Here is a 26,816-nt window from a genome sequence, read left to right on the forward strand (position 1 = left end):
TGTAAGTGACAACCTCGAGCAGTTTCCAGTACTGGATTGAAAAGATGGCCTTTGCTGCATCTGCTTGAGCAAGGAAAGCCAAGAAACCTTTGCTTTGGCAGGAGAAAATCCAGAAAGCGGGAAGGAAGAAAAGAAGCCCCCTGACTCCTCCTGAGCCCCAGACAGCCCATGAACTGCCTTGCTGGGAATGGTAGGATGGGGTGGACTCTGGATTGCTCCCTCTGGATGTGTGGTAAGACTGTTCTGCCAACTTTTCCGACAGCCTGTAAGCATTTGCTGCCTTGGTTAGATGGTGCAAGAGCAGCCTTTAAGCAGCTAAAGCATTCCCTGAGGAGAGCTCTGGGTCTGCCAGATGTCTCAGAACTGTTGGAATCATGTTTGGTGGGGAGGGCAAACAAAGGCCAAGGTGTGCAGTGACCCCCCTGAGAAGGGACTTTGAGTTAATGGCATCCCTGCAAGTGAACTGTGTGGGCTGTTCCCCCTGTAGGGCAGGTGATAGTCCCAGCTACAGTGATGGGAAAAATAGTTAAAAGAGAGCCCCAAAAGCTGGAAATGCTCCTGGAGGCTCTTGGCAAACAGAGTTTTCTGAGTTCCCCCTGAAAGAAGAACAGTGATAGTTTTGAGTGGTGGTAGATCCTTTGAATAGATAGCCTTGAGTGTGTCCTTGTTGCACCAGTAGGCCTTGTCCAACTCCCCATCTTCCAGGAGATACACATATTAAAGTTTAAAATGATCCTTTTCCTAATCCTTTGTTGTCTTGAGGCTCTCCCCTGCAGGAACTCCAGGAACTCCTGGTGCCACCTGGGCCGATGGATTGGACGCCCCAGCCCCTCCGTTCCTGCCCAGCCACTGGGTCCGTGTCCAGTGGTGGCACTGCCAGCCCTGCAGGTGAAGTGGGAAGGGCCTTTCCAGATCTTGTGGGTCACATTGATAGAAGCTAAATTTGCAGAAAAAGGACCTGGGGTCTGTTATTCTTGAGTTCAGAAAGCTCCTTTTGGTTGGTGAGCAGGACAAAGTGGATCCTTCAGAGTTCCCATCTGTGTTTGTGTCTCAGCCTGTGTTAGGATTCAGGGCTGTAGCTGTTGTTGTCACTGAGGAGTCAAACTATGCTTTAAATCATGAGACACTGGCCTGATGGCCAAGTGTGAGGAAAAAAGGGGGAATGATATCTGAGTGTTGAGATGTAACAAGATCTGATCCTTTTTGCAGTGGGATGTAGCCTGGAAACTGCAGAGAGCTGAGCCAAGGGATTGAAAGGGACCAAGCAAGGGAGGTGAAGAAAGAAGGAAGAAGGGAAGTGAGGCAGCAGCCAAGCAGCAGCAAGTTGCTGTGTAAGCAGGTGAGTTGTGTTGAGGTTCCTAAGGCAGGCACTGAGGACTTTGAGGGCTCCAGACAGAGCAGACCTGGGAAGGCCCTCGGTGACGCCCCTCTGAGACCTTCGAAGTGTAGGCGTGTATGGTAATGAGTGTTGGAAAATGTCCTGACTGTGGAACAGGAATGCAGGGAAGGAAAATGAACCCTCCTGTAATGCTGACCCCTCCCATCATCTGCAGTGGAGATAGCTCTGTGTGCCCTTTGGGAACTGATTGCCAGGACAACTGGTGGGCTGGAATGATTCAAGAGCATAGGAATACAAGATTGCCTGGCTTCTGAAACTCACCAGTTGTGTCTCAGAGGTTCTTGTAAGAAATTTTAGACAATACCTGAACTTCTAGTGTGTACTTCTGAGTTCAGTTGGAAAGAGATTGTCCAGGGAACAAGTATCTTTCTCATTCCAAGAAGTTGCACTTGATGAACTTCCCATCTGAGCTGATGCCCTTGGCAGGAGAAGTGCTCAGCAAGGAGGCTCTTTGCTCCTAGGCAGGAAGAAAGGCCAGTGCCCTTCCTCCCCAAGGCCCAGCCCAGCAGGGCTGGCAGGAGCTGCTGGTGTGGCTGCTCTTTGGGTTCTCAGCTGTGGCTGTGGGGTGGTGACATCGTGTTCCTGCCTGTGCTCCAGGGCAGCCAAAAGCCCCAGCCCAGCCCCTGGGCCTTTCTGGGAGCCTGAGCTATTGTAGTACTGGGGATGGGGGTTTGGGTTTTTGTTTCCCTAAAAGTAGAACCATTGGGGGGGATCTCTTATCTCACAGTTGTTGTTGTTTTGATATCTTAATTAATTACAACTTGAGAAGAAAACCTTGTGTAACTTAGGAACTGACTTGCACTGGTTACACTGAAAGTGCCAAGGAGTTGTAGTGTCCACTAGATTGTTTGTATTGAAGCAGTTTGGTGTTTACAGAGGGATAATAACTCCTGTCAGCAGCAAGGTCCTGACTGAAGTGGCAGCTGCAGTTGTTCCTGTGGTGTGGGCCAGTGGAATTCCAAGAAATGGACAAGGACAGAAGCTGTAAGAATTACCCCTAAGGCAGAGTCTCTCCTGGTAAGGCAAACCCAGTATCCTTTAAAATTAGGAAGCCAAACTGGATTGGTTGCAGTAACAGTTAAATTTGCTGATCATGGTTTGATAGTAGAATGTGAATGGAAGGACCTGTAAAGAAAGGAAAAGGGAAAGATGATGGATTGCTGGGAGCAGGGGCTGGCAGACAGTGGGATGGATGTTTGGTTGTGTTTGGGAATGAGCAGCTTGACCTGCCCAGGGTTGTCTGTGCTGGGGGTGGGTTTGGGTCCTGTGTGGCCACAGGTCTGTGCAGCAGCTGGAGCCTGGGCAGGTCTGGGGGCTGTGGTGTGCCAGGCTGCTGAGTTTGTTTTGCCTGTTTCCTTGGAGTGTCCCAGTGTCCCTGCTTGGCTGTTTGTTGCCCTGCAGGCAGAAGAGCCCAGGCCTGAGCTGGCTGAGTGTTGGTGTGAGCCAGAGTGGGTGTCCCTGCCCTGGGGCCAGTCCCCAGAGCTGCCTTTGGCATCCCCTGCTGAAGGGTGGGAGCTGCCCAGAGCCAGCAGCATCCAGCTGGAGGATGCAGGAGGATGCAGCTCTGCTTTGCTGGGAGGTAAGAGGTGGGGTGCAGGAGCTGGCAGGGGTGTTTTGCAGGCAGAGGGAGGGCAGGAGCAGGAGAATTGCAGGTGCAGCAGCTGGGTCAGTGCTGGATGGAGTCGGGGCTGGGAAAGGGCCCTGAGTGTCAGGGCAGGGGAGAGCCCAGGGTGGCCCTGGGAGCCCTGGGGCTGTGAACAAGTGCAGTGGGCAAAGGAATGGGCACTGGAGAGCTGGGCAAACAGCTGGAGGAGTTGCAAGGGGAACCAGGAGACTGGAATGCAGGAGCAGCAGCTCCCTGTGTGTGTATGTAGAACCAGGTGTACTGCAGCCCTGAGTGAGGTGGGAAATGAACCTCAGGAGGCTGGGAACAAGTGCCACACACTGGTTAAAGTGGGATGGAGTCTTGCCAAGTGTCTGAAAAGCTTTTCTTCAGTGTTGCTTTATCAGTTGAACACTGAAGTGATTTTCAAGGTGTTGGCAGTTGTTTTCCTGTGTCTTTGGTGAGGTGTTGACTCAGTACCTTTCTTGGAGCTGCTGTTGGATGAAGAGGTGCCCCCAATTGACCTGTAAGGTCCTTGTTTTTCTTCCCTGCTACTCCCAGCTTGTCCAGGAGATGGAATTCCAGTGCTACAGTCTGGGTGGGTCATGGTGCTCCCAAAAGGAGCCTTTGTGCCTTCAGGACAAGTTTTGGTGCCACTGGAGCTGCTGGGAGAAGCATAGGGTTGGCAGTGAGAGGCCTGGAATGATGTTGGTGTGGTACAGAAGAAATGAGCAGTGATGGTACAATTGACTATTTTCTCTTGAATGTAATGGTAAGAGCTGCAGGAGTGCCAGGTGTGTGTTCCAGTCCCCAGCATTTGGTTTGCACTTGTCCTGGTCAGACACAGGTCCAACTTCCTCAGTCCTTAACCCAGTAGAGGGAGAATTAAGGACTGGCAGTGTTAAGGTGATTGGTGTGACAGGGGTTAAACTGGGAAAACATTGGGGAATTCCTCAGTTTGTCTGTTTGCCAAACTCACCCAAACCTGTGCTAGGAAGAGATTGAGTGGAAAAGTTGAGGCAGAAATGAAATGGAAAACTGGGGATATTGAAACTGTAATTGCTGAAACTAAATGTGTCCAAGCAGCAGCTCTTGTTGTGCAGGGAATAACTCCTGTCAGCAGCAAGGTCCCGACTGAAGTGGCAGCTGCAGTTGTTCCTGTGGTGTGGGCCAGTGGAATTGCAGGAGAGTGGAAGAGGGCAGAACCTGTAGGTATTACTCCTAATGTGGGATCTATATGGGTAAGGCAAACCCAGTATCCTTTAAAATCAGAATGCCAGACTGGATTGGTTGCAGTAACAGCTGAATTTGCTCATCCTGGTTTGTTTGTAGGATGTGAATGCAAGAACCTGCCAAGAAACCAATGGCCAGGATGATTGATTAGTGCAGGACCTGAGAAAACCACCTTAAATGACAACCTCGAGCAGTTTCCAGTATTGGATTGCAAAGATGGCCTTTGCTGCATCTGCTTGAGCAAGGAAAGCCAAGAAGCCTTTGCTTTTGAAGGAGAAAAACCTGAAAAGCAGGAAGGAAGAAAAGAAGCCCCCTGACTCCTCCCTGAGCCCCAGACAGCCCATGAACTGCCTTGCTGGGAATGGTGGGACAGGCTGGACTCTGGATTGCTCTCTCTGGATGTGTGGTAAGACTTTTATACCAGCTTTTAAGAACAGCCTGTAAGCATTTTCTGCCTTGGCTAGATGGTGCAAGGGCAGCCTTTAAGCAGCTGAAGCATTCCCTGAGGAGAGCTCTGGGTCTGCCAGATGTCTCAGAACTGTTGGAAGCATCTTTGGTGGGGAGGGCAAACAAAGGACAAGGTGTGCCGTGACCCCCCTGAGAAGGGACTTTGAGTTAATGGCATCCCTGCAAGTGAACTTTGTGGGCTGTTCCCCCTGTAGAGCAGGTGATAGTCCCAGCTACAGTGATGGGAAAAATGGTTAAAAGAGAGCCCAAAAAGCTGGAAATCCTCCAGGAGGCTCTTGGCAAACAGAGTTTTCTGAGTTTGCCCTGACAGAAGGACAGTGATAGCTTTTGAGTGCTGGTAGATCCTTTGAATAGATAGCCTTGAGTGTGTCCTTGTTGCACCAGTAGGCCTTGTCCAACTCCCCATCTTCCAGGAGATACACATATTAAAGTTTAAAATGATCCTTTTCCTAATCCTTTGTTGTCTTGAGGCTCTCCCCTGCAGGAACTCCAGGAACTCCTGGTGCCACCTGGGCCGATGGATTGGACGCCCCAGCCCCTCCGTTCCTGCCCAGCCACTGGGTCCGTGTCCAGTGGTGGCACTGCCAGCCCTGCAGGTGAAGTGGGAAGGGCCTTTCCAGGTCTTGTGGGTCACATTTATAGCAGCTGAAGTTGCAGAAAAAGGACCTGGGGTCTGTTATTCTTGAGTTCGGAAAGCTCCTTTTGATTGGTGAGCAGAACAAAGTGGATCCTTAGGGTAAAGTGGGAATGATATGTGCATGTTGAGATGTAACAAGAGCTGATCCTTTTTGCAGTGGGATGTAGCCTGGAAACTGCAGAGAGCTGAGCCAAGGGATTTAAAGGGAGCAAGCAAGGGAGGTGAAGAAAGAAGGAAGAAGGGAAGTGAGGCAGCAGGCAAGCAGCACCAAGTTGCTGTGTCAGCAGGTGAGTTGTGTTGAGGTTCCTAAGGCAGGCACTGAGGACTTTGAGGGCTCCAGACAGAGCAGACCTGGGAAGGCCCTCAGTGAAGCCCCTTGGAAACCTTCTAAGGGTAGGTGTGTGTGGTAATAAGTGTTGGAAAATGTCCTGACTGTGGAACAGGAATGCAGGGAAGGAAAATGAACCCTCCTGTAATGCTGATCCCTCCCATCAGCTGCAGTAGAGATAGCTGTGTGTGCCCTTTGGGAGCTGATTGCCAGGACCCCCGTGGGGCTGGGATCATGGCAGGGTGTTGTAAGCAAGGAATGCCTGGCTTCTAAAACTCACCAGCTGAGTCTCAGAGGCTTCTTTGAAGAGCTGAATTCAGGCAGGAAAATTGGCCCCCCAGGAGGGACTCTGCCTGCTCTCCCGTGGCTCCAAGGGATCTCTGGCCCTTCACGCCGGCACCGAGATTTTCTCGGGAAGGGCCTCAGATCCCCGGACCAGTCTGGGACACAGGCAAGATCCCCCTGCCTTTAGAAATGAGGCCTTCTTGTGGCTTCCCCCCTGTACCCGTTGGGGGGTTCCAAAGAAGGCCTCTTGAAATGCCTTTTGGGCTGTCCATGGCAAGCTTGAGACCAAATTGGCCCCCTGGAGGGACAGTGCTGTTGGTACCCCCAGGGTTGGGGCACCCCGAGGACTCCAGCGCGCACCGAAAGGATTATTCGGGGAGATCCTCGGGGTGCCCGGCCCTGGGGAGCTCAAAGCAAGGTCCCTGCCATGGATTCAGGCATTGCTGAGAGTATCCCAGGGGTAGCTGTCCCTGCTAGACATGGAGCTCTCTAATGGACTGTAATTGGGTTCTAAAAGTGGTGCTCGAAGTGCCAAAGCAGTGTGGGATTGGGATTAAGAAATGAGCAGTGATGGTCCAATTGGCTGTTTTCTCTTGAATGTAATGGTAAGAGCTGCAGGAGTGCCAGGTGTGTGTTCCAGTCCCCAGCATTTGGTTTGCATATGTCCTGGTCAGACACAGGTCCAACTTCCTCAGGCCTTAACATAATAGAGGGAGAATGAAGGACTGGCAGTGTTAAGGTGATTGGTGTGACAGGGGTTAAACTGGGAAAACATTGGGGAATTCCTGAGTTTGTCTGTTTGCCAAACTCACCCAAACCTCTGCTAGGAAGAGATGGACTGGAAAAGTTGAGGCAGAAATGAAATGGAAAACTGGGGATATTGAAACTGTAATTGCTGAAACTAAATGTGTCCAAGCAGCAGCTCTTGTTGTGCAGGGAATAACTCCTGTCAGCAGCAAGGTCCTGACTGAAGTGGCAGCTGCAGTTGTTCCTGTGGTGTGGGCCTGTGGAATTGCAGGAGAGTGGAAGAGGGCAGAACCTGTAGGTATTACCCCTGTTGTGGGATCTCTGCTGGTAAGGCAAAGCCAGTATCCTTTAAAATCAGAATGCCAGACTGGATTGGTTGCAGTAACAGCTAAATTTGCTCATCCTGGTTTGCTTGTAGGAGGTGAATGCAAGAACCTGCCAGGAAACCAATGGCCAAGATGATTGATGAGTGCAGGACCTGAGAGAACCACCTTGAATGACAACCTCGAGCAGTTTCCAATATTGGATTGCAAAGATGGCCTTTGCTGCATCTCCTTGAGCAAGGAAAGCCAAGAAACCTTTGCTTTGGCAGGAGAAAATCCAGAAAGCCGGAAGGAAGAAAAGAAGCCCCCTGACTCCTCCTGAGCCCCAGACAGCCCATGAACTGCCTTCCTGGGAATGATAGGACGGGGTGGACTCTGGATTGCTCTCTCTGGATGTGTGGTAAGACTGTTATGCCAACTTCTCAAACAGCCTGTAAGCATTTGCTGCCTTGGCTAGATGGTGCAAGGGCAGCCTTTAAGCAGCTGAAGCATTCCCTGAGGAGAGCTCTGGGTCTGCCAGACCTCTGAGAACTGTTGGAATCATGTTTGGTGGGGAGGGCAAACAAAGGCCAAGGTGTGCAGTGACCCCCCTGAGAAGGGACTTTGAGTTAATGGCATCCCTGCAAGTGAACTTTGTGGGCTGTTCCCCCTGTAGGGCAGGTGATAGTCCCAGCTACAGTGATGGGAGAAATGGTTAAAAGAGAGCCCAAAAAGCTGGAAATGCTCCTGGAGGCTCTTGGCCAACAGAGTTTGCTGAGTTCCCCCTGACAGAAGGATAGTGATAGCTTTTGAGTGCTGGTAGATGCTTTTAATAGATAGCCTTGAGTGTGTCCTTGTTGCACCAGTAGGCCTTGCCAAAGTCCCCATATTCCAGGAGATATGCCTATTGAAGTTTAAAATGATCTCCATAATCCTTTGTTGTCTTGAGGCTCTCCCCTGCAGGAACTCCAGGAACTCCTGGTGCCGCCTGGGCCGATGGATTGGACGCCCCAGCCCCTCCGTTCCTGCCCAGCCACTGGGTCCGTGTCCAGTGGTGGCACTGCCAGCCCTGCAGGTGAAGTGGGAAGGGCCTTTGCAGGTCTTATGGATCCATTTATAGTAGCCAAAGTTGCAGAAAAAGGATGTTGGGTCTCTTCTTGAGTTCAGAAAGCTCCTTTGGATTGGTGAGCAGGACAAAGTGGATCCTTCAGAGTTCCCATCCGTGTTTGTGTCTCAGCCTGTGTTAGGATTCAGGGCTGTAGCTGTTGTTGTCACTGAGGAGTCAAACTCTGCTTTAAATAATGAGACATTGGCCTAGTGGAGAAGTGTCAAGAATAAAGGGGGAATGATATCTGAGTGTTGAGATGTAACAAGAGCTGATCCTTTTTGCAGTGGGATGTAACCTGGAAAATGCACAGAGCTGAGCCAAGGGATTGAAAGGGACCAACCAAGGGAGGTTAAGAAGGGAAGTGAGGCAGCAGGCAAGCAGCACCAAGTTGCTGTGTAAACAGGTGAGTTGTGTTGAGGTTCCTAAGGCAGGCACTGAGGACTTTGAGGGCTCCAGACAGAGCAGACCTGGGAAGGCCCTCGGTGAAGCCCCTTGGAAACCTTCTAAGGGTAGGTGTGTATGGTAATGAGTGTTGGAAAATGTCCTGTATGTGGAACAGGAATGCAGGGAAGGAAAATGAATCCTCCTGTAATGCTGCCATATCAGCTGCAGTGGAGATAGCTCTGTGTGCCCTTTGGGAGCTTATTGCCAGGACTCGTAGTGGGCTGGAATGATTCAAGAGCGTAGGAATAAAAGATTGCCTGGCTTCTAAAACTCATCAATTGAGTCTCAGAGGTTCTTGTATGAAATTTTAGGTAACACCTGAACTTTTGTGTGTACTTCTGAGTTCAGCTGGAAAGAGATTGTCCAGGGAAGAGGAATCTTGCTCAGTGCAAGAAGTTGCACTTGGTGAACTTCCCATCTGAGCTGATGCCCTTGGCAGGAGAAGTGCTAAGCAAGGAGGCTCTTTGCTCCTAGGCAGGAAGAAAGGTCAGTGCCCTTCCTCCCCAAGGCCCAGCCCAGCAGGGCTGGCAGGAGCTGCTGGTGTGGCTGCTCTTTGGGTTCTCAGCTGTGCCCGTGGGGTGGTGACATTGTGTTCCTGCCTGTGCTCCAGGGCAGCCAAAAGCCCCAGCCCAGCCCCTGGGCCTTTCTGGGAGCCTGAGCTATTGCAGTACTGGGGATGGGGGTTTGGGTTTTTGTTTCCCTAAAAGTAGAACCATTGGGGGGGATCTCTTATCTCACAGTTGTTGTTGTTTTGATATCTTAATTAATTACAACTTGAGAAGAAAAGCTTTTGTAACTTAGCAACTGACTTGCACTGGTTACACTGAAAGTGCCAAGGAGTTGTAGTGTCCACTGGATTGTTTGTATTGAAGCAGTTTGGTGTTTACAGAGGGATAATAACTCCTGTCAGCAGCAAGGTCCCGACTGAAGTGGCAGCTGCAGTTGTTCCTGTGGTGTGGGCCAGTGGAATTCCAAGAAAATGGACAAGGACAGAACCTGTAAGTTTTACCCCTAAGGCAGAGTCTCTCCTGGTAAGGCAAACCCAGTATCCTTCAAAATTAGGAAGCCAAGCTGGATTGGTTTTATTAACAGCTAAATTTGCTGATCATGGTTTGATAGTAGAATGTGAATGGAAGGACCTGTAAAGAAAGGAAATGGGAAAGATGATGGATTGCTGGGAGCAGGGGCTGGCAGACAGTGGGATGGATGTTTGGTTGTGTTTGGGAACGAGCAGCTTGACCTGCCCAGGGTTGTCTGTGCTGGGGGTGGGTTTGGGTCCTGTGTGGCCACAGGTCTGTGCAGCAGCTGGAGCCTGGGCAGGTCTGGGGGCTGTGGTGTGCCAGGCTGCTGAGTTTGTTTTGCCTGTTTCCTTGGAGTGTCCCAGTGTCCCTGCTTGGCTGTTTGTTGCCCTGCAGGCAGAAGAGCCCAGGCCTGAGCTGGCTGAGTGTTGGTGTGAGCCAGAGTGGGTGTCCCTGCCCTCGGGCCAGTCCCCAGAGCTGCCTTTGGCATCCCCTGCTGAAGGGTGGGAGCTGCCCAGAGCCAGCAGCATCCAGCTGGAGGATGCAGGAGGATGCAGCTCTGCTTTGCTGGGAGGTAAGAGGTGGGGTGCAGGAGCTGGCAGGGGTGTTTTGCAGGCAGAGGGAGGGCAGGAGCAGGAGAATTGCAGGTGCAGCAGCTGGGTCAGTGCTGGATGGAGTCGGGGCTGGGAAAGGGCCCTGAGTGTCAGGGCAGGGGAGAGCCCAGGGTGGCCCTGGGAGCCCTGGGGCTGTGAACAAGTGCAGTGGGCAAAGGAATGGGCACTGGAGAGCTGGGCAAACAGCTGGAGGAGTTGCAAGGGGAACCAGGAGACTGGAATGCAGGAACAGCAGCAACTCCCTGTGTGTGTGTAGAACCAGGTGTACTGCAGCCCTGAGTGAGGTGGGAAATGAACCTCAGGAGGCTGGGAACGAGTCCCACACACTGGTTAAAGTGGGATGGACTCTTGCCAAGTGTCTGAAAAGCTTTTCTTCAGTGTTGCTTTATCAGTTGAACACTGAAGTGTTTTTCAAGGTGTTGGCAGTTGTTTTCCTGTGTTTTTGGTGAGGTGTTGACTCAGTACCTTTCTTGGAGCTGCTGTTGGATGAAGAGGTGCCCCCAATTGACCTGTAAGGTCCTTGTTTTTCTTCCCTGCTTCTCCCAGCTTGTCCAGGAGATGGAATTCCAGTGCTACAGTCTGGGTGGGTCATGGTCCTCCCAAGAGGAGCCTTTGTGCTTTCAGGACAAGTTTTGGTGCCACTGGAGCTGCTGGGAGAAGCATAGGGTTGGCAGTGAGAGGCCTGGAATGATGTTGCTGTGGCACAGAAGAAATGAGCAGTGATGGTACAATTGACTATTTTCTCTTGAATGTAATGGTAAGAGCTGCAGGAGTGCCAGGTGTGTGTTCCAGTCCCCAGCATTTGGTTTGCACATGTCCTGGTCAGACACAGGTCCAACTTCCTCAGTCCTTAACCCAGTAGAGGGAGAATTAAGGACTGGCAGTGTTAAGGTGATGGGTGTGACAGGGGTGAAACTGGGAAAACATTGGGTAATTCCTCAGTTTGTCTGTTTGCCAAACTCACCCAAACCTGTGCTAGGAAGAGATGGACTGGAAAAGTTGAGGCAGAAATGAAATGGAAAACTGGGGATGTTGAAACTGTAATTGCTGGAACTAAATGTGTCCAAGCAGCAGCTCTTGTTGTGCAGGGAATAACTCCTGTCAGCAGCAAGGTCCTGACTGAAGTGGCAGCTGCAGTTGTTCCTGTGGTGTGGGCCAGTGGAATTGCAGGAGAGTGGGAGAGGGCAGAACCTGTAGGTATTACCCCTAGTGTGGGATCTATATGGGTAAGGCAAAGCCAGTATCCTTTAAAATCAGAATGCCGGACTGGATTGGTTGCAGTAACAGCTAAATTGGCTCATCCTGGTTTGCTTTTAGAATGTGAATGCAAGAACCTGCCAAGAAAACCAATGGCCAAGATGAATGATGAGTGCAGGACCTGAGAGAACCACCTTGAATGACAACCTTAGGTTTAAAAGATGGCTGTTGCTTTTGAAGGAGAAAATCTGGAAAGCAGGAAGGAAGAAAAGAAGCCCCATGACTCCTCCTGAGCCCCAGACAGCCCATGAACTGCTTTCTGGGAATGGTAGGACAGGCTGGACTCTGGATTGCTCCCTCTGGATGTGTGGTAAGACTGTTATGCCAACTTCTCAAACAGCCTGTAAACATTTGCTGCCTTGGCTAGATGGTGCAAGGGCAGCCTTTAAGCAGCTGAAGCATTCCCTGAGGAGAGCTCTGGGTCTGCCAGACCTCTGAGAACTGTTGGAATCATGTTTGGTGGGGAGGGCAAACAAAGGCCAAGGTGTGCAGTGACCCCCCTGAGAAGGGACTTTGAGTTAATGGCATCCCTGCAAGTGAACTTTGTGGGCTGTTCCCCCTGTAGGGCAGGTGATAGTCCCGGCTACAGTGATGGGAAAAATGGTTAAAAGGGAGCCCAAAAAGCTGGAAATCCTTCAGGAGGCTCTTGGCAAAGAGAGTTTGCTGAGTTCCCCCTGACAGAAGGACAGTGATAGCTTTTGAGTGCTAGTAGATCCTTTGAATAGATAGCCTTGAGTGTGTCCTTGTTGCCCCAGTAGGCCTTGTCAAAGTCCCCATATTCCCGGAGATATGCCTATTAAAGTTAAAAATGATCGTTTTCCTAATCCTTTGTTGTCTTGAGGCTCTCCCCTGCAGGAACTCCAGGAACTCCTGGTGCCGCCTGGGCCGATGGATTGGACGCCCCAGCCCCTCCGTTCCTGCCCAGCCACTGGGTCCATGTCCAGTGGTGGCACTGCCAGCCCTGCAGGTGAAGTGGGAAGGGCCTTTCCAGGTCTTGTGGATCCATTTATAGTAGCCAAAGTTGCAGAAAAAGTATGTTGGGTCTCTTCTTGAGTTCGGAAAGCTCCTTTGGATTGGTGAGCAGGACAAAGTGGATCCTTCAGAGTTCCCATCCGTGTTTGTGTCTCAGCCTGTGTTAGGATTCAGGGCTGTAGCTGTTGTTGTCACTGAGGAGTCAAACTCTGCTTTAAATCATGAGACACTGGCCTAGTGGAGAAGTGTCAAGAATAAAGGGGGAATGATATCTGAGTGTTGAGATGTAACAAGAGCTGATCCTTTTTGCAGTGGGATGTAGCCTGGAAACTGCAGAGAGCTGAACCAAGGGATTGAAAGGGACCAACCAAGGGAGGTGAAGAAAGAAGGAAGAAGGGAACTGAGGCAGTAGACAAGCACCTCTAAATTATACTGTAAACAGGTGAGTTGTGTTGAGGTTCCTAAGGCAGGCACTGAGGACTTTGAGGGCTCCAGACAGAGCAGACCTGGGAAGGCCCTCGGTGAAGCCCCTTGGAAACCTTCTAAGGGTAGGTGTGTATGGTAATGAGTGTTGGAAAATGTCCTGACTGTGGAACAGGAATGTAGGGAAGGAAAATGAATCCTCCTGTAATGCTGCCATATCAGCTGCAGTGGAGATACCTGTGTGCCCTTTGGGAGCTGATTGCCAGGGCACCTGGCGGTCTGGAATGATTCAAGAGCATAGGAATAAAAGATTGCCTGGCTTCTAAACCTCTCCAACTGAGATTTAGAGGCTTCTTTGAAGAGCTGAGTTCAGGCAGGAAAACTGGCCCTGCAGGAGGGACTCTGTGCCTGCTCTCCCGTGGCTCCAAGGGATCTCTGGCCCTTCACGCCGGCACCGAGATTTTCTCGGGAAGGGCCTCAGATCCCCGGACCAGTCTGGGACACAGGCAAGATCCCCCTGCCTTTAGAAATGAGGCCTTCTTGTGGCTTCCTGCCCATACCCGTTGGTGGGTTCCAAAGAAGGCCTCTTGAAATGCCTTTTGGGCTGTCCATTGAAGCCTTGAGACCAAATTGGCCCCCTGGAGGAACAGTGCTGTTGGTGCCCCCCGGGTTGGGGCACCCCGAGGACTCCAGCGCGCACCGAAAGGATTATTCGGGGAGATCCTCGGGGTGCCCGGCCCTGGGGAGCTCAAAGCAAGGTCCCTGCAATGGATTCAGGCATTGCTGAGAGTATCCCAGGGGTAGCTGTCCCTGCTAGACATGGAGCTCTCTAATGGACTGTAATTGGGTTCTAAAAGTGGTGCTCCAAGTGCCAAAGCAGTGTGGGATTGGGATTAAGAAATGAGCAGTGATGGTGCAATTGGCTGTTTTCTCTTGAATGTAATGGTAAGAGCTGCAGGAGTGCCAGGTGTGTGTTCCAGTCCCCAGCATTTGGTTTGCATATGTCCTGGTCAGACACAGGTCCAACTTCCTCAGTCCTTAACCCAGTAGAGGGAGAATTAAGGACTGGCAGTGTTAAGGTGATGGGTGTGACAGGGGTGAAACTGGGAAAACATTGGGTAATTCCTCAGTTTGTCTGTTTGCCAAACTCACCCAAACCTGTGCTAGGAAGAGATGGACTGGAAAAGTTGAGGCAGAAATGAAATGGAAAACTGGGGATGTTGAAACTGTAATTGCTGGAACTAAATGTGTCCAAGCAGCAGCTCTTGTTGTGCAGGGAATAACTCCTGTCAGCAGCAAGGTCCTGACTGAAGTGGCAGCTGCAGTTGTTCCTGTGGTGTGGGCCAGTGGAACTCTAGGAGAGTGGGAGAGGGCAGAACCTGTAGGTATTACCCCTGATGTAGGATCTATATAAGGCAAAGCCAGTATCCTTTAAAATCAGAATGCCAGACTGGATTGGTTGCAGTAACAGCTAAATTTGCTCATCCTGGTTTGCTTGTAGGATGTGAATGCAAGAACCTGCCAAGAAAACCAATGTCCAAGATGATTGATTAGTGCAGGACCTGAGAGAACCCCCTTCAATGACAACCTGAAGCAGTTTCCAGTATTGGATTGAAAAGATGGCCTTTGCTGCATCTTCTTGAGCAAGGAAAGCCAAGAAACCTTTGCTTTGGAAGGAGAAAATCTGGAAAGTAGGAAGAAAGAAAAGAAGCCCCCTGACTCCTCCTGAGCCCCAGACAGCCCATGAACTGCCTTGCTGGGAATGGTAGGACAGGCTGGACTCTGGATTGCTCCCTCTGCATGTGTGGTAAGACTGTTATGCCAACTTCTCAAACAGCCTGTAAACATTTGCTGCCTTGGCTAGATGGTGCAAGGGCAGCCTTTAAGCAGCTGAAGCATTCCCTGAGGAGAGCTCTAGGTCTGCCAGATGTGTCAGAACTGTTGGAATCATCTTTGGTGGGGAGGGCAAACAAAGGCCAAGGTGTGCAGTGACCCCCCTGAGAAGGGACTTTGAGTTAATGGCATCCCTGCAAGTGAACTTTGTGGGCTGTTCCCCCTGTAGGGCAGGTGATAGTCCCAGCTACAGTGATGGGAAAAATGGTTAAAAGGGAGCCCTACAAGCTGGAAATCCTCCAGGAGGCTCTTGGCAAAGAGAGTTTGCTGAGTTTGCCCTGCAAGAAGGACAGTGATAGCTTTTGAGTGCTGGTAGATCCTTTGAATAGATAGCCTTGAGTGTGTCCTTGTTGCACCAGTAGGCCTTGTCAAAGTCCCCATATTCCAGGAGATATACCTATTAAAGTTAAAAATGATCTCCATAATCCTTTGTTGTCTTGAGGCTCTCCCCTGCAGGAACTCCAGGAACTCCTGGTGCCGCCTGGGCCGATGGATTGGACGCCCCAGCCCCTCCGTTCCTGCCCAGCCACTGGGTCCGTGTCCAGTGGTGGCACTGCCAGCCCTGCAGGTGAAGTGGGAAGGGCCTTTCCAGGTCTTGTGGGTCACATTGATAGCAGCTGAAGTTGCAGAAAAAGGACCTGGGGTCTGTTATTCTTGAGTTCAGAAAGCTCCTTTTGGTTGGTGAGCAGAACTAAGTGGATCCTTAGGGTCAAGTATAAGGTGGGAATGATATGTGCATGTTGAGATGTAACAAGAGCTGATCGTTTTTGCAGTGGGATGTAGCCTGGAAACTGCACAGAGCTGAGCCAAGGGATTGAAAGGGACCAACCAAGGGAGGTGAAGAAAGAATTAAAGTGAGGCAGCAGCCAAGCAGCAGCAAGTTGCTGTGTAAGCAGGTGAGTTGTGTTGAGGTTCCTAAGGCAGGCACTGAGGACTTTGAGGGCTCCAGACAGAGCAGACCTGGGAAGGCCCTCGGTGAAGCCCCTTGGAAACCTTCTAAGGGTAGGTGTGTATGGTAATGAGTGTTGGAAAATGTCCTGACTGTGGAACAGGAATGCAGGGAAGGAAAATGAACCCTCCTGTAATGCTGACCCCTCCCATCAGTTGCAGTGGCGATACCTGTGTGTGCCCTTTGGGAGCTGATTGCCAGGGCACCTGTGGGGCTGGGATCATGGCAGGGTGTTGTAAGCAAGGAATGCCTGGCTTCTAAAACTCACCAGTTGTATCCTAGAGGCTTCTTTGAAGAGCTGAGTTGAGGCAGCAGAATTGGCCCTGCAGGAGGGACTCTGTGCCTGCTCTCCCGTGGCTCCAAGGGATCTCTGGCCCTTCACGCCGGCACCGAGATTTTCTCGGGAAGGGCCTCAGATCCCCGGACCAGTCTGGGACACAGGCAAGATCCCCCTGCCTTTAGAAATGAGGCCTTCTTGTGGCTTCCTCCCCGTACCCGTTGGTGGGTTCCAAAGAAGGACTCTTGAAATGCTTTTTGGGTTGTCCATGGCAAGCTTGAGACCAAATTGGCCCCCTGGAGGGACAGTGCTGTTGGTGCCCCCCGGGTTGGGGCACCCCGAGGACTCCAGCGCGCACCGAAAGGATTATTCGGGGAGATCCTCGGGGTGCCCGGCCCTGGGGAGCTCAAAGCAAGGTCCCTGCAATGGATTCAGGCATTCCTGAGAGTAGCCTGGACTGTGCAGAGAGGGAGCAGTTTGTCCTGTGGAGTTGGGATGGGTTTGTTCAGGATGCCTTGGGAGGCAGGGCTGGAGAGGCCCCTCTGTTGGCTGTAGTGTTGGAAGGTTGTAGCAGCAGGGATGGAGCCTTCGACCTCCTGCTCCCCCCGTGAGCCCCGACGGGACTGTGCCCTTGGCAATGGAGGGCCCCCCATTGCTGAGTCAGCGGTTCCGGGGGCCAGGAGGGATGGGATCAGGATGCCGAGCTCCGCCCAGGGCCAGGGCTGCCAATGTTCAACCATGGAGAGAACTGAAAGCAGAGTGAGATGGAGGCCAAGCTGCAGCACAAGGATGGGTGAGAAAAGACCCTGGTCCTCAGGTGGAGCTTTGAATTCCCTGGAAAAATGGATCTTTTCAGATGGTTCAGGCCCTTGTGGGTGCTGGAGCAGAGGCCTCTGTAATTTATGGTCACCCTAAAAAGTTGCAAGGACAGCAAGTTCTGACTGCAGGATGAGGTGGGAAACAAAGTGAAGTGGTCCAGAGAAAAGCTGAGCTTAAAATTGGTCCTGTGCCAGAGCAGCCTCGTGCAGTGCTTGTTGCTGTCCCTGAGTGTCCCATTGCAGTGGATATTTCCAAGGGTGCCTTGTGCTGGGGAACACTGGGGGCAGTTCCCTTTCCCTGGGCAGGGCAGGCAGGGCACGTTTCCCCCCTCGAGGGTGGCTCCACAGTCCCACCCTGTGCCCTGGGAGCGTGGCAGAACACCTGGAGCCACTGTCCTTGCCAGAGAGGGCACAAGGGATGGTTGGATGGGTGAGGGAATGGTTCAGGGAGTACAAGCACCATTAGAGTGAGTAGGGCAGCACATGGAAAGGAAGGGGGGAGTTAATCCTGACAAAATTCAAGCACCTGCCCAACCTGTGATAGTTTTAGGAACTCAGAGGTGTTGTGGTCCCCAGGAACTGTTGCCCAGGACTAGGCAGGAGACTTCAGGCTTGGTCACCCCCAGAGCAAGGTGGAAGCCCAGCAGTTTATTGGTTGGTTTGGCTTTTGGTGACAACAAGGTCCTCCTTTGGGACCAATCCTTGGCCCGGGCCATAAAGTCCCAGGGCAGAAGTGTGAGTTTGAGTGGGAAATGAGCAGCAGGGAGGGTTGGAAACAGCTCAGGGAGCAATTCAACAGGCTCCAGACGTGTGGCCAATACGAGCCAGAGAGGGGGAACTGAAGGTTCCTGCCAGTGATAATGATGCCAATTGGAGCCTCTGGCAGAAGTAGGGTCGTGTAAGGGGGGACTCCTGAATTAGATGATCAATGGAGTATAGAGGCATGAGAAAGAAATCATATTAGGATGTGAAACCAGCTGGAGTGTGGTACAATGTAACTTGATGGCACAAGCTAATTGTGAGGTCCATTGTGCTTTTCAGCAAGTCAGCCTGATATCCCCTGTTATGAGAGCTGAGTTCTTCCTTGGTTCTGCTACATCTTGCAAGGTAGGTACATCTACCCTTGAAACACCATGGGAGAGGTCATATCTAGGGGTGGGAAAGATGATGGTGAGAGGAAGATGATGTGGGCAGGGGTGGCTGGCCCCTTGCCCTACAAGTAGGGCAGGCCCAGACTGTTGCCACCAGGCAATGATCAGGCGGTGTTTGGCTGCCATTCAGGCCTCCCCTTACACTGCGTCCTGGCCCTACGTGGTGTAATGTGGAGCTGATCAAATGGGCTGTCAGGACTGCTGAGCTGAGCGATCCTCATCCTGCCACCGAGCCTGTGTTGCTCCGCGGGGCCGCCCGCTAAGGGATGGGCACCGACCAGCTGCTGCAGATCCTGACAGCCCTGCCTGGCTGGGGGGGTGGGCACAGGTTAGTGATAGGAAGTAACTGAGAAAGAAGACTTTAAATATCCTTTAGTGTTCCTTTAATACCCTTTATTTAGTATTCATAATATTTTCCCTTTAATTTCCCCTTTTACTAACCAAATATCGTGTTAATAGTTATCCATAAGATTGTGTTAAGATGCTTTTTGGTATCCCTTTAACTCCCTTATTACTAGTTAATATTATACTGTATTGAATGCTGTTCTTAGTATTTGTTTTAATGCCACACAATAAGGCAGTTCATTTGTATCCTTTTTTAACTTTTGATTCTCTTTGCTAAGTTTATTATTATTATTATTCTCACTGCAATAAAGATATCTTGTGTGTTTGAATGTTTGTGGCACTTGTCTTTATTCTGGGCATGTATCCTAATGAACTGTTCCAGGTAGGAAGGAAGTGCCCTTAGGATTTGGGAATAGGAAGTTACTGGAAGCCAGCCCAAGATACACCCTGTTGGAGAAGCAGCTCTGAGTATGTTCTTGGGCTTTAGTGGAAACTTAATAAATGATAAGAGGGCCTGAAATCCCCCTAAGGCCTTGGGTAAAAAGCTCCTCCAGGATGCCCAGGCCAGGCCCTGCTCAGGAAGGCAGCCCCATGGAATGGAGATGGTGGATCCAAGGCAGAGCCAGAGCAGGGGTCGGGGCAGGAGCGAGGCCTCGGGAGGGAGTTGCCCCCGGCCCTGTGGTTGAAGCAACAAGTGTAGATCCCCTGGACAGTGAGCACAAATCACTGGGGAAATGGGGAAAAGCCCCAGAGCAAGTGCTGGGAGCAGAGAGGGAGCATGCATGGCTCACTGCTGGGTCAGCCACATCTGTCAGTGGGAAGCACTTTTGGAAAGCAGGAGCTTATAACCCGTGCCAGAGGGAGTTTAAAGTCACAAAGGGGGGAGGCAAAAGTAGTCCATGAGCTGAGTGAGACACTGTACCTGTGGGAATGAAACAGGAAGAACTAGGGCAGTGTCAGGTTTGTAGGGATTTGGGGTCAGTTGGCAGTGGTTTGGCTACTTGGCTCCCGAGTGACACCATCATGGAATTAGTGATTAAATGCAGACAAGGAAAATGGGAATATATTCCTGTGAATAAATGTTAGTGGAGGGAATGATATTGCCATGTTGTAGCTTGATATCTTACAGAACCTGTGGATCCTGGCCATCCTCACAGCCCTTGTGGTCCCTCTGGGCGATGCTGTTCCCTGGAAAGTTCCCTGGAAAAGGTGCCAGGGTCGGGAGCCTTGGTTTGATTTGGATGGAGATGGAAAAGCAGCTCCAAACCAGGACCCCAGGACAAGGTGACGTGGGAAGCAAATGGCCCTTGCCCAGGGGTCAGTGTCCCTTTGTGCCCGGGGGGACTCTCTGGCAGGGCCGGGGTCTGTCGGGCTCATTGTGCGGGCGGCTGTTGGTGCCCTCAGTGGGATTGGATGGATGTGATTCCAGGGGCTGGGAGCACTGTTGCCATGCAGTGCTGTAGTTTCCCTTACGGTGCCGGGTCCGGGGGGGTCTCCCTGGCATCGTTGTCCCCCTGTGTGAGCGGTGCCAGTCCCAGCCCCAGTGTCACAGCAGCAGGGCCGTCCCCTGGGCTCTGCCTGCTGGGCTGTTCTGGGAAGTGCTGCCAAAAGAGCAAAGGGATCGGCTGGGGCAGGGGATGGCACAGTTTGGCACCATCCTCCCGAGGCGAGTATTGGTCCAACTGTTGGGTACCTGCTGCCTGTGTCCTGCAGCCCAACATCATCAGGATAACAGAATTCCTTTCCCCACTCTGATTCCAGCTGTTCCTGTTATTCCATGAGTGGTGAGGAGTTGTTTCCTGGAGTGCCCTGCCTGTCAGCAAAACACCAAGCCCAAAGGATCCTGGCAAGTGCAGCACTGGAAGAGTCAGGAAGACTCAAAAATGCACCAGTTCTCAGGAAGTACAACTTTGTAAAACATTTATGAAGCTGAAATTCCACAGCCTTGAGCTGTTGGGTCCCAAATAATATTGGAGGGAGAGGCAGAAATTGCCACTGCTGCTGGGGCTGAACTGTCTGCAGTGACTGGGCAGGACTTGGCCCTGATGCCTGAGTGCATCTTTGGGATGGATCCCAACTGTCAGCCCCTGGCTCCATAACTTGAGTAGATGATGCTCCTTCAAGCCCACCTGCTGTGTTGGTGTCCTGTGGGCACCTCTTGCCCTGGCCTGCTGTGAATGTGTTTGTGTTGCAGCTCAATAAAGTCCCTTTCAGTGGTGATTGTGTCATTTTTGTGTCAGTTCCTCTCCCCTCTTGCCCTGCCCCAGTGGCTGCATCACTGGCTTGTGCCTAAATGAACTCTTCCCCTGCAGCAGTTCCCTGCTGCTCTCAGAGAGGGTGGAGCTGAGGCCCCTGAGCAAAGGGAAAAAGGATCCATCCAAGGCAGGCCCGTGCTCACCCCCTGCCTTCCTCCAGCCTCCCTCCTTACAGTTCCCATCCCTGCTGCACACAGCCTGTTCCCGAACAACCTCTGTTCCTGTTCTCTCTCTGTGTTTTTGAGGGGCATTCCTGGGCTGCTGCCCCCCCCTTCTTTATAAATGAAGTGCCAGGAGCCCCAAGTGCAGAGAGGTCTGCAGGGAATCAGTGCCAAGAGCTGCCTGTGCCTGCCTGTGTTCCTGCAGTTCTCCTTCCTGTTCTCCCTGGGCTGGAGAGACCTGCCTGCCCTGGGTTTATTGGAGCAGAGGGATGGGATTACATTTGTGCAGAAGGTTTGTTCACAGACATGTTTTCTGACAGACAGTGCCATTTTCCTTTTACCTTTCCCAGGTTTTTCCAAGTGCTGCCCAGCACAGGGATCCGTGTGCTGGGACAGTGATTGGCAGGAGGAAGGGGAGCCTTGGCCTCACCTGCCCAGCTCAGGTGGGTGGCACAGAATGGGGGTGGGCTGGCAAGGCATGAACACATTTCTGAGTTCTGGAGTGCCTTGAATCCTTTCCCTGTCAGGTTTCTCTCCCTCATTTCCTGGGGTCCATCGTCCCAGGTGTCTCTTCCTTTGTCCAAAGTCCAATGGCAGAGGATTGACTGACTCCCAAGGGAGGTTTGGAATGAAAAGGGTTCTGTTCAAGTGGGGCAAGGAATGCAGTAAGAAAGATGAGCCTCCTTTTAGTGCCTGAAATAGAGAGGAATAAAAATGGTGGAAAAGGTCCCATTTTATTTGTTGTCCCCCCTGGATTTTTCATGGCTAAAACTCTCTAGTGAGCAATTGAAGAGAAGGGTGAAGGGCAGGAGCCTTTGACTTGCCCAGTGCCCTTAATTGCCTTGTTCTCCTCTCTTCCAGGCCAGGCCAAAGCCCTGCTCCAGCCCAGCTCTGCCAAGTGCCCTGGGCTGGGAGCAGCCAAAGGCAAGAGGCTGCAGCCCCGCCGGCCGGGCTGGGGGCTCCTGGTGCTGCCCGTGGGGTGGGGTAAGTCAGAGGGACACGTTTCTCTCCTCCTGCTGTTGGCATTTGCTCCCTGGGCAGTGGATGTGTAAGGAAGGATGCAGTAGCAGGGAAGGGCAGTATTTCCAAACTGTCTGAATGTTGCCCCCAGGTTTGGGATGGAGCAGGGATGGGGGTGGTTGGGTTGGGTTTGGCCTGGGCCGGTCAGGATCAGCCATAAAGGACCCACCAGACCCCTGAACCCTCACTGGACATGTCCAGCCCCTCAAGTCATTAATTTTCAATAGAGGACAAAGTATTGGTACTTGCTTCTGATCTGTGGAGAATTTCCTTCGGAATGATCAATGCAAAGTATCTCTTTGGGTCTTTTGTTTGTTTGTTTGTTTGTAATTTCCTCTCTGGCTTCAATGAGTTTGGTGTGTTCCTATTAAGGAAGCAGCCTGTTTTTATCTTGAAATTTGGGGTGGTTTGGTTTGTTTAGGTTTTTTTCCCCCCACTGACTCGGGCCATCCGTGCATAGTCCGTGTTGTCCCACAGGACTGTTCTGGTTCTGGGTCAGAGAGAGAGAAGGGAAGTGGCTTTTCCTCATCTGGAATGTTTCCAAGCAGAAGTGGGACATTGTCCTGCCCCTCCCCAAAGCACTGCAGGCACCTGGGAGTAGCTCAGGGCTGGCCCAGTTCTCTGAGACAGAACTATGGGGGAGAGGTTTAAGTATTAATCACATCTCTGGTGTCCCTTGGTTGTAAGGATTGGGTCCTACACTCCCAGAGCGTTAAGGAGAACAAGGAACTTCTGTTCTTCCTGGCAAACCTTCTGCTATTGCTTGTGCAGTGTTTGGGTTCTGTTGTCTGAGTTCCTGTCCAGGATCTTTCTAAGAGAACCTGTTAGAAATGTAGAGGTAGGATTAGAATTTGGGTCTGTTGCCTCCCCAACTGCCTCCAAGTCCTGATGGACTGGAGTGATGAGTGCTTTCAGCCCAGGGTATTTCTTGATATTGTGTGGCTTTCCCTCAGCTGTGGGTGAGGAATTGTGCAGGCAAGGCCTGTGTGCCCGTGGGTGTCTCCCGTGTGTGTCCGTGTGGCAGGGCTGGGACAAGGACTCGTGCAGGGACCCAGCTGGCACTGGAGCTGCTGCCATTCTGAGCCACTGCCAAGGGCTGTGGAGAGACCCTCTGGGAGGCTGTTGCCAGGATTCCATTGGGAGCTGGATCTCCCTCCAGCTGCAGCAGCCAGGGGAGGGTTCTTCCTTGTGCAGCCCAGTGGCTTCTGCTCAGGCTGGCCCAGAGTGGGGCTGGGGCAGGTTCTCCAGGGAACTGGAGCCAGCCCTGAACAGGGCTCTGGAGAGCAGGAGCTGCAGGGACTGAGGTTTGCAAAGCTGGGCTGAAGTTTGTCAAAGCAGCAGAACATTCTCATTCTGGTGGGTTTGTGGAGTCCGTGTTGGTGCCCAGGAGAACTGGGTCAGACTGGGCTTTGTGGTCCGAGAGCTGCCCCCCTAAATTTGGCAGGCTGTGTGTGCTGGCAATGAAGTGCTATCCCAGAGGCTGATGGTTTCTGTCTCCAGGGATGCCCAGGACGCTGCTAATGCCCAGGGATCTGCTCTGGGTCCAGGCTGTCCGTGCTGGAGGGCCCTGGTGGCTGCAGTCCCTGAGCCCGCAGAGACAGAGAGAGCCCCGGCCCGAGTGGCCTTTGGCCCCTGGTCCTGAATTTGGGGTGAGCCTGGGAGCGTGTGGAAGGTGAGAATGAGGGCTGTGTTCCAGCCTGACACCGGGAAGGTCAGTGTTTCCCTGGAGGGGGAAGGTTTGGGCCCGCAGGCTGAGTTGGAACAGGACCAGGGCAACAGACGCTGCTGTCTTTTGTTGCCTCCTGAGGTCTTCTGTCCCCCTTGGAGATTTCCTCCCGGGCTGTGGCCCCACAGGGAGCAGAAGGGAAAGCTACCAATGCCATGGGCATTGCCAGCCTTTGTCTCTCTGCTTTGCCATCCAAGCTGGGAATTTGCTGCTGTTGCTGCCGAGGCTCCCCTACCTGGGAGTTGTGTCCTCCTTGCAGCCCTTCCCAGCCCCAGCCATGAGCTCCAGTTGTGCCTCTGTGTGTCTGGGAGTGTTTGCTGGGACTGTGCTTCCAATGCATCATCCCTGAGAAGATCCTGTTGTTCCAGAGCACTGGGGACAGTTTGGGTTTGGCAGCTTCAGAGCTGGATTGGAGCAGTCCCTGAAAAGAATCAGGAGAGTGGAGGTTTGTCCCAGTGGTGCTTTCACACCCCACTGGACAGGCTGGGCTTTGTGTTTGAGGTTGTCCTGTATTTGCTCTGCAGATAATGGGCCCTTCCCAATTCAGCCCAGCAGATCCCAAGGGCTCTGACAGGAATATTTGTTCTTTCCTTCCCTTTGGGATAACTTCATCTCCAAACTGCCATGAGCAATTCCTTAATTTCTCCTGAAGAAAACCAAGTGTCAGAGGCAGTTTGCCAAGGAGGCCAGAAGTGTCTTTGGAGCAGAGAGTGCTGCCAGCTGCGTGTGCCTGTCCCCAGCCTGGCACTGCCCACAGGGACACACTGGGCACTGACCATGAGAGGGAACAAAACCACTGCCTGCCAGAGGGTTTGTCCTGGGCCAGTCAGGCCTGGGGCAGGAATTGGACTGGGCAACTCCATCAGCTGCTCTTCCCTCCCCCACAAAGCCCCATCCCCTGGGCATTAATGACGTGCCCTGTGCCCAGCGCTCCCTGTTCACCCAACTGAAACCAGAGCAAGGCTTGCTTTGCTTGGAACAACTTAAAATAACTTTAAACCAAAATAAATCACTTTTTTCTTCTTTTTTTCTTTTAGATGCTGGAATTGCCTCTCTGGGTGTGTGCTGAGCTCTGGCTGCAGGGGACTGTCAGGCCTTGGTGGCTGTGAGTTCCTGTTCTTCTCCCTGGGAAACTGGAAAGAGTTATTCATTAGATTGCAGAAATGTAATTTTGAGGGGACCCAGCAACTGTTTGTGTAGGAAAAGGTGAGGTGCTGCAGAGGGGAGGGAGGTGGCATTTTGGAGGGGTCCCACTGAGGGGGGAGTGGAGAGCCTGGGGCTGGAGTGTGAGTTATTAAACAGGGAAGAAGGGAAGGATGCTTGGGAGGGAAACACTCAGGGAATGTGTAGGGATGGAATGGAAATTTGGGGTGTCAGGAAGAGATAATTGGTGATGTAGAGGAAGGGAAATGTTGGGGGTAAGACTTGATCTCATCTGTAGAGGACAGAAGGACCATTTAGAGGTAAAGTGAGGCAGTGAGTGGTGGGCAGGTCGGGAAAATTTGTGTTTGTAAAATTTCAGGTCACCTGTAGCAGAGAGGATGTACCTCCTGATGGACACTGAGACAGTCAGGGGTGGGCAGGATGGGGGGAAACCTTTGGGGTTAAAACTTGAGGGAACGTCCAGGGCAGAGAGTGAATATTTTGAAGGATAAATGAGGTACTCAGTGGTGGACAGCTGGGGAGTGTTTTAGGGTAAACTTGGGGTAGCCCACAGGGTAGAGAATGAACATGTATTTGTACAGAGGAGCTGATTACATGTGGGTAGGTAAGGAGAATTTTGGGAGTAAAATCTGGGCAATCTGTAGCAGAGAGAATGAATATCTTGGTGTGAAGTGAGGCAGTCAGTGTTTGGCAGGTAGGGAAAAATTCTGTTTGTAAAATTTGAGGTCACGTGGAGCAGAGAGAATGTACATCCTGAGGTAAACTGGGGTAATCAGTTGTGGACTCATAGGGAAAATTGGGAGGGAAATATCTGAGGTAATCTGCATGGTAGAGAATGAATATTGAGAGATGAACATGAGGTACTCAGTGGTGGACTTGTAGGGAAAATTGTGGGGGTCAAATCTGTGGCAATGTGCAGCAGAGAGAAGGAACATTTTGGAATAAAGTGAGGCAGTCAGTAGGGGAGAGGCAGAGAAATTTCTGAGGGTGAAACTTGAGCAAAGCTGCAGGGCAGAGAATGAATATTTGGAGGTCCAAAAGAGGCAATCAGGAGTGTGCAGTAGGGAAGACTCTGGGGAGAGAATGACTCTTGTGTTCAAAAAGAGGTAATCAGGAGTGGGCTGGAAGGGGAAAGTTTGGGGGTTAAAAAGGAGGTTCATTCTCTGCAGGGCAGGGAATGAACACACTGAGGTAACCTGAGGTGATGAGTGGTGAGAGACACAGACAATTGTGGGTGTTAAAGTTCAGGTAATCTGCTGGGAAGAGAAGGAACCTGTTGAGGTAAAGATGAGGCACTGGGTGGCAGACAGGTGGGGAGAGGTTTGAGATAAGCCTGAGGTGTGTGTGGGGTGCAGAATGACCCTCTGTAGGTACAAAGGAGCTGGTCAGACGTGGACAGGTAAGGCAGATGTTGGGAGTAAAATGTGGGGCAATCTGTCCCAGAGAGAATGAATCTTTTGGGGTAAGGTGAGGCAGTCAGTAGTGGGCAGGGAGGGAAATCTTTGTCTGTCAAACCTGAGGTAATGTGCAGCAGAGAGAATGCACCTCCTGGGGTAAACTGGGGCAAACAGTAGTGGACAGGTGAGGAGGTTTTGGGGGAAACTTTGAGGTCATCTGTGTGGCAGAGGATGAATGTTTGGAGGTAAAAATGAGGTAATAAGTAGTTTGCAGGCAGGGAAAACTGTGAGGGTAAGTGTGGATGTCACCTAGGGGAGAAAATGAGGCTTTTGAGGTCCAGTGAGGCAGTCAGTGGTGGGCAGGGAGGGAAAATTTGTGTTTGTAAAATCAGAGGTGATGTGGAGGAGAGAGAATGCACCTCCTGGGGTAAACTGGGGTAAACCTTGCGGACCTGCAGGGAAAATGTGGGGGGTAAAACTTGTGGGAATCTGCAGGGCAGAGAGTGAATCTTCTGAGGTGAAAATGAGTTCCTGGGTGGTGGAGAGGTGGGGAAAGTGTTGAGAGTAAACTGGAGGTGGTGTGCTGGGTAGAGAATGAACATCTTGATGTAGAAGTGAGTTGCTGAGATGTGGAGAGGTCGGGAAAATGCAGTGGGTCCAGAGTGAGGTCACCTGTAGCAGAGAGGATGTACCTCCTGATGGACACTGAGGCAGTCAGGGGTGGGCAGGAGGGGAAACCTTTGGGGGTAAAACTTGAGGGAATGTCCAGGGCAGAGAATGAATATTTTGAAGGATAAATGAGGTACTCAGTGGTGGACAGT

The 26,816-nt window shown here is 51.7% G+C and overlaps 4 long non-coding RNA genes across 8 annotated transcripts; all 4 read left to right on the forward strand.

Moving 5' to 3' along the window:
• The first annotated feature begins 34 nt into the window (after positions 1-34).
• LOC135408228 (uncharacterized) lies at positions 35-24,988 on the forward strand. Of its 5 annotated transcripts, XR_010427390.1 has the most exons (6): positions 14,304-14,646; positions 15,189-15,300; positions 15,506-15,628; positions 21,039-21,131; positions 21,550-21,672; positions 24,472-24,988. It is a non-coding gene; the product is annotated as an uncharacterized LOC135408228 (long non-coding RNA). The 5 variants fall into 5 exon arrangements; XR_010427392.1 differs by lacking the exons at positions 14,304-14,646; positions 15,189-15,300 and adding an exon at positions 35-232 and having other exon boundaries at positions 24,472-24,987; XR_010427393.1 differs by lacking the exons at positions 14,304-14,646; positions 15,189-15,300; positions 15,506-15,628 and adding exons at positions 12,264-12,411; positions 12,729-12,858 and having other exon boundaries at positions 24,472-24,987.
• Positions 629-2,383, forward strand: LOC135408229 (uncharacterized). Its single transcript, XR_010427395.1, has 3 exons — positions 629-888; positions 1,210-1,339; positions 2,262-2,383. It is a non-coding gene; the product is annotated as an uncharacterized LOC135408229 (long non-coding RNA).
• LOC135408230 (uncharacterized) lies at positions 7,774-10,727 on the forward strand. The gene is made up of 3 exons (XR_010427396.1): positions 7,774-8,077; positions 8,395-9,552; positions 9,970-10,727. It is a non-coding gene; the product is annotated as an uncharacterized LOC135408230 (long non-coding RNA).
• On the forward strand, positions 15,853-18,706 carry LOC135408227 (uncharacterized). The gene is made up of 2 exons (XR_010427389.1): positions 15,853-17,669; positions 18,655-18,706. It is a non-coding gene; the product is annotated as an uncharacterized LOC135408227 (long non-coding RNA).
• Positions 24,989-26,816: the final 1,828 nt, after the last annotated feature.

Source organism: Pseudopipra pipra, unplaced genomic scaffold, assembly GCF_036250125.1.
Source record: "Pseudopipra pipra isolate bDixPip1 unplaced genomic scaffold, bDixPip1.hap1 HAP1_SCAFFOLD_243, whole genome shotgun sequence".
Classification (NCBI taxonomy): Eukaryota; Metazoa; Chordata; class Aves; order Passeriformes; family Pipridae; genus Pseudopipra; species Pseudopipra pipra.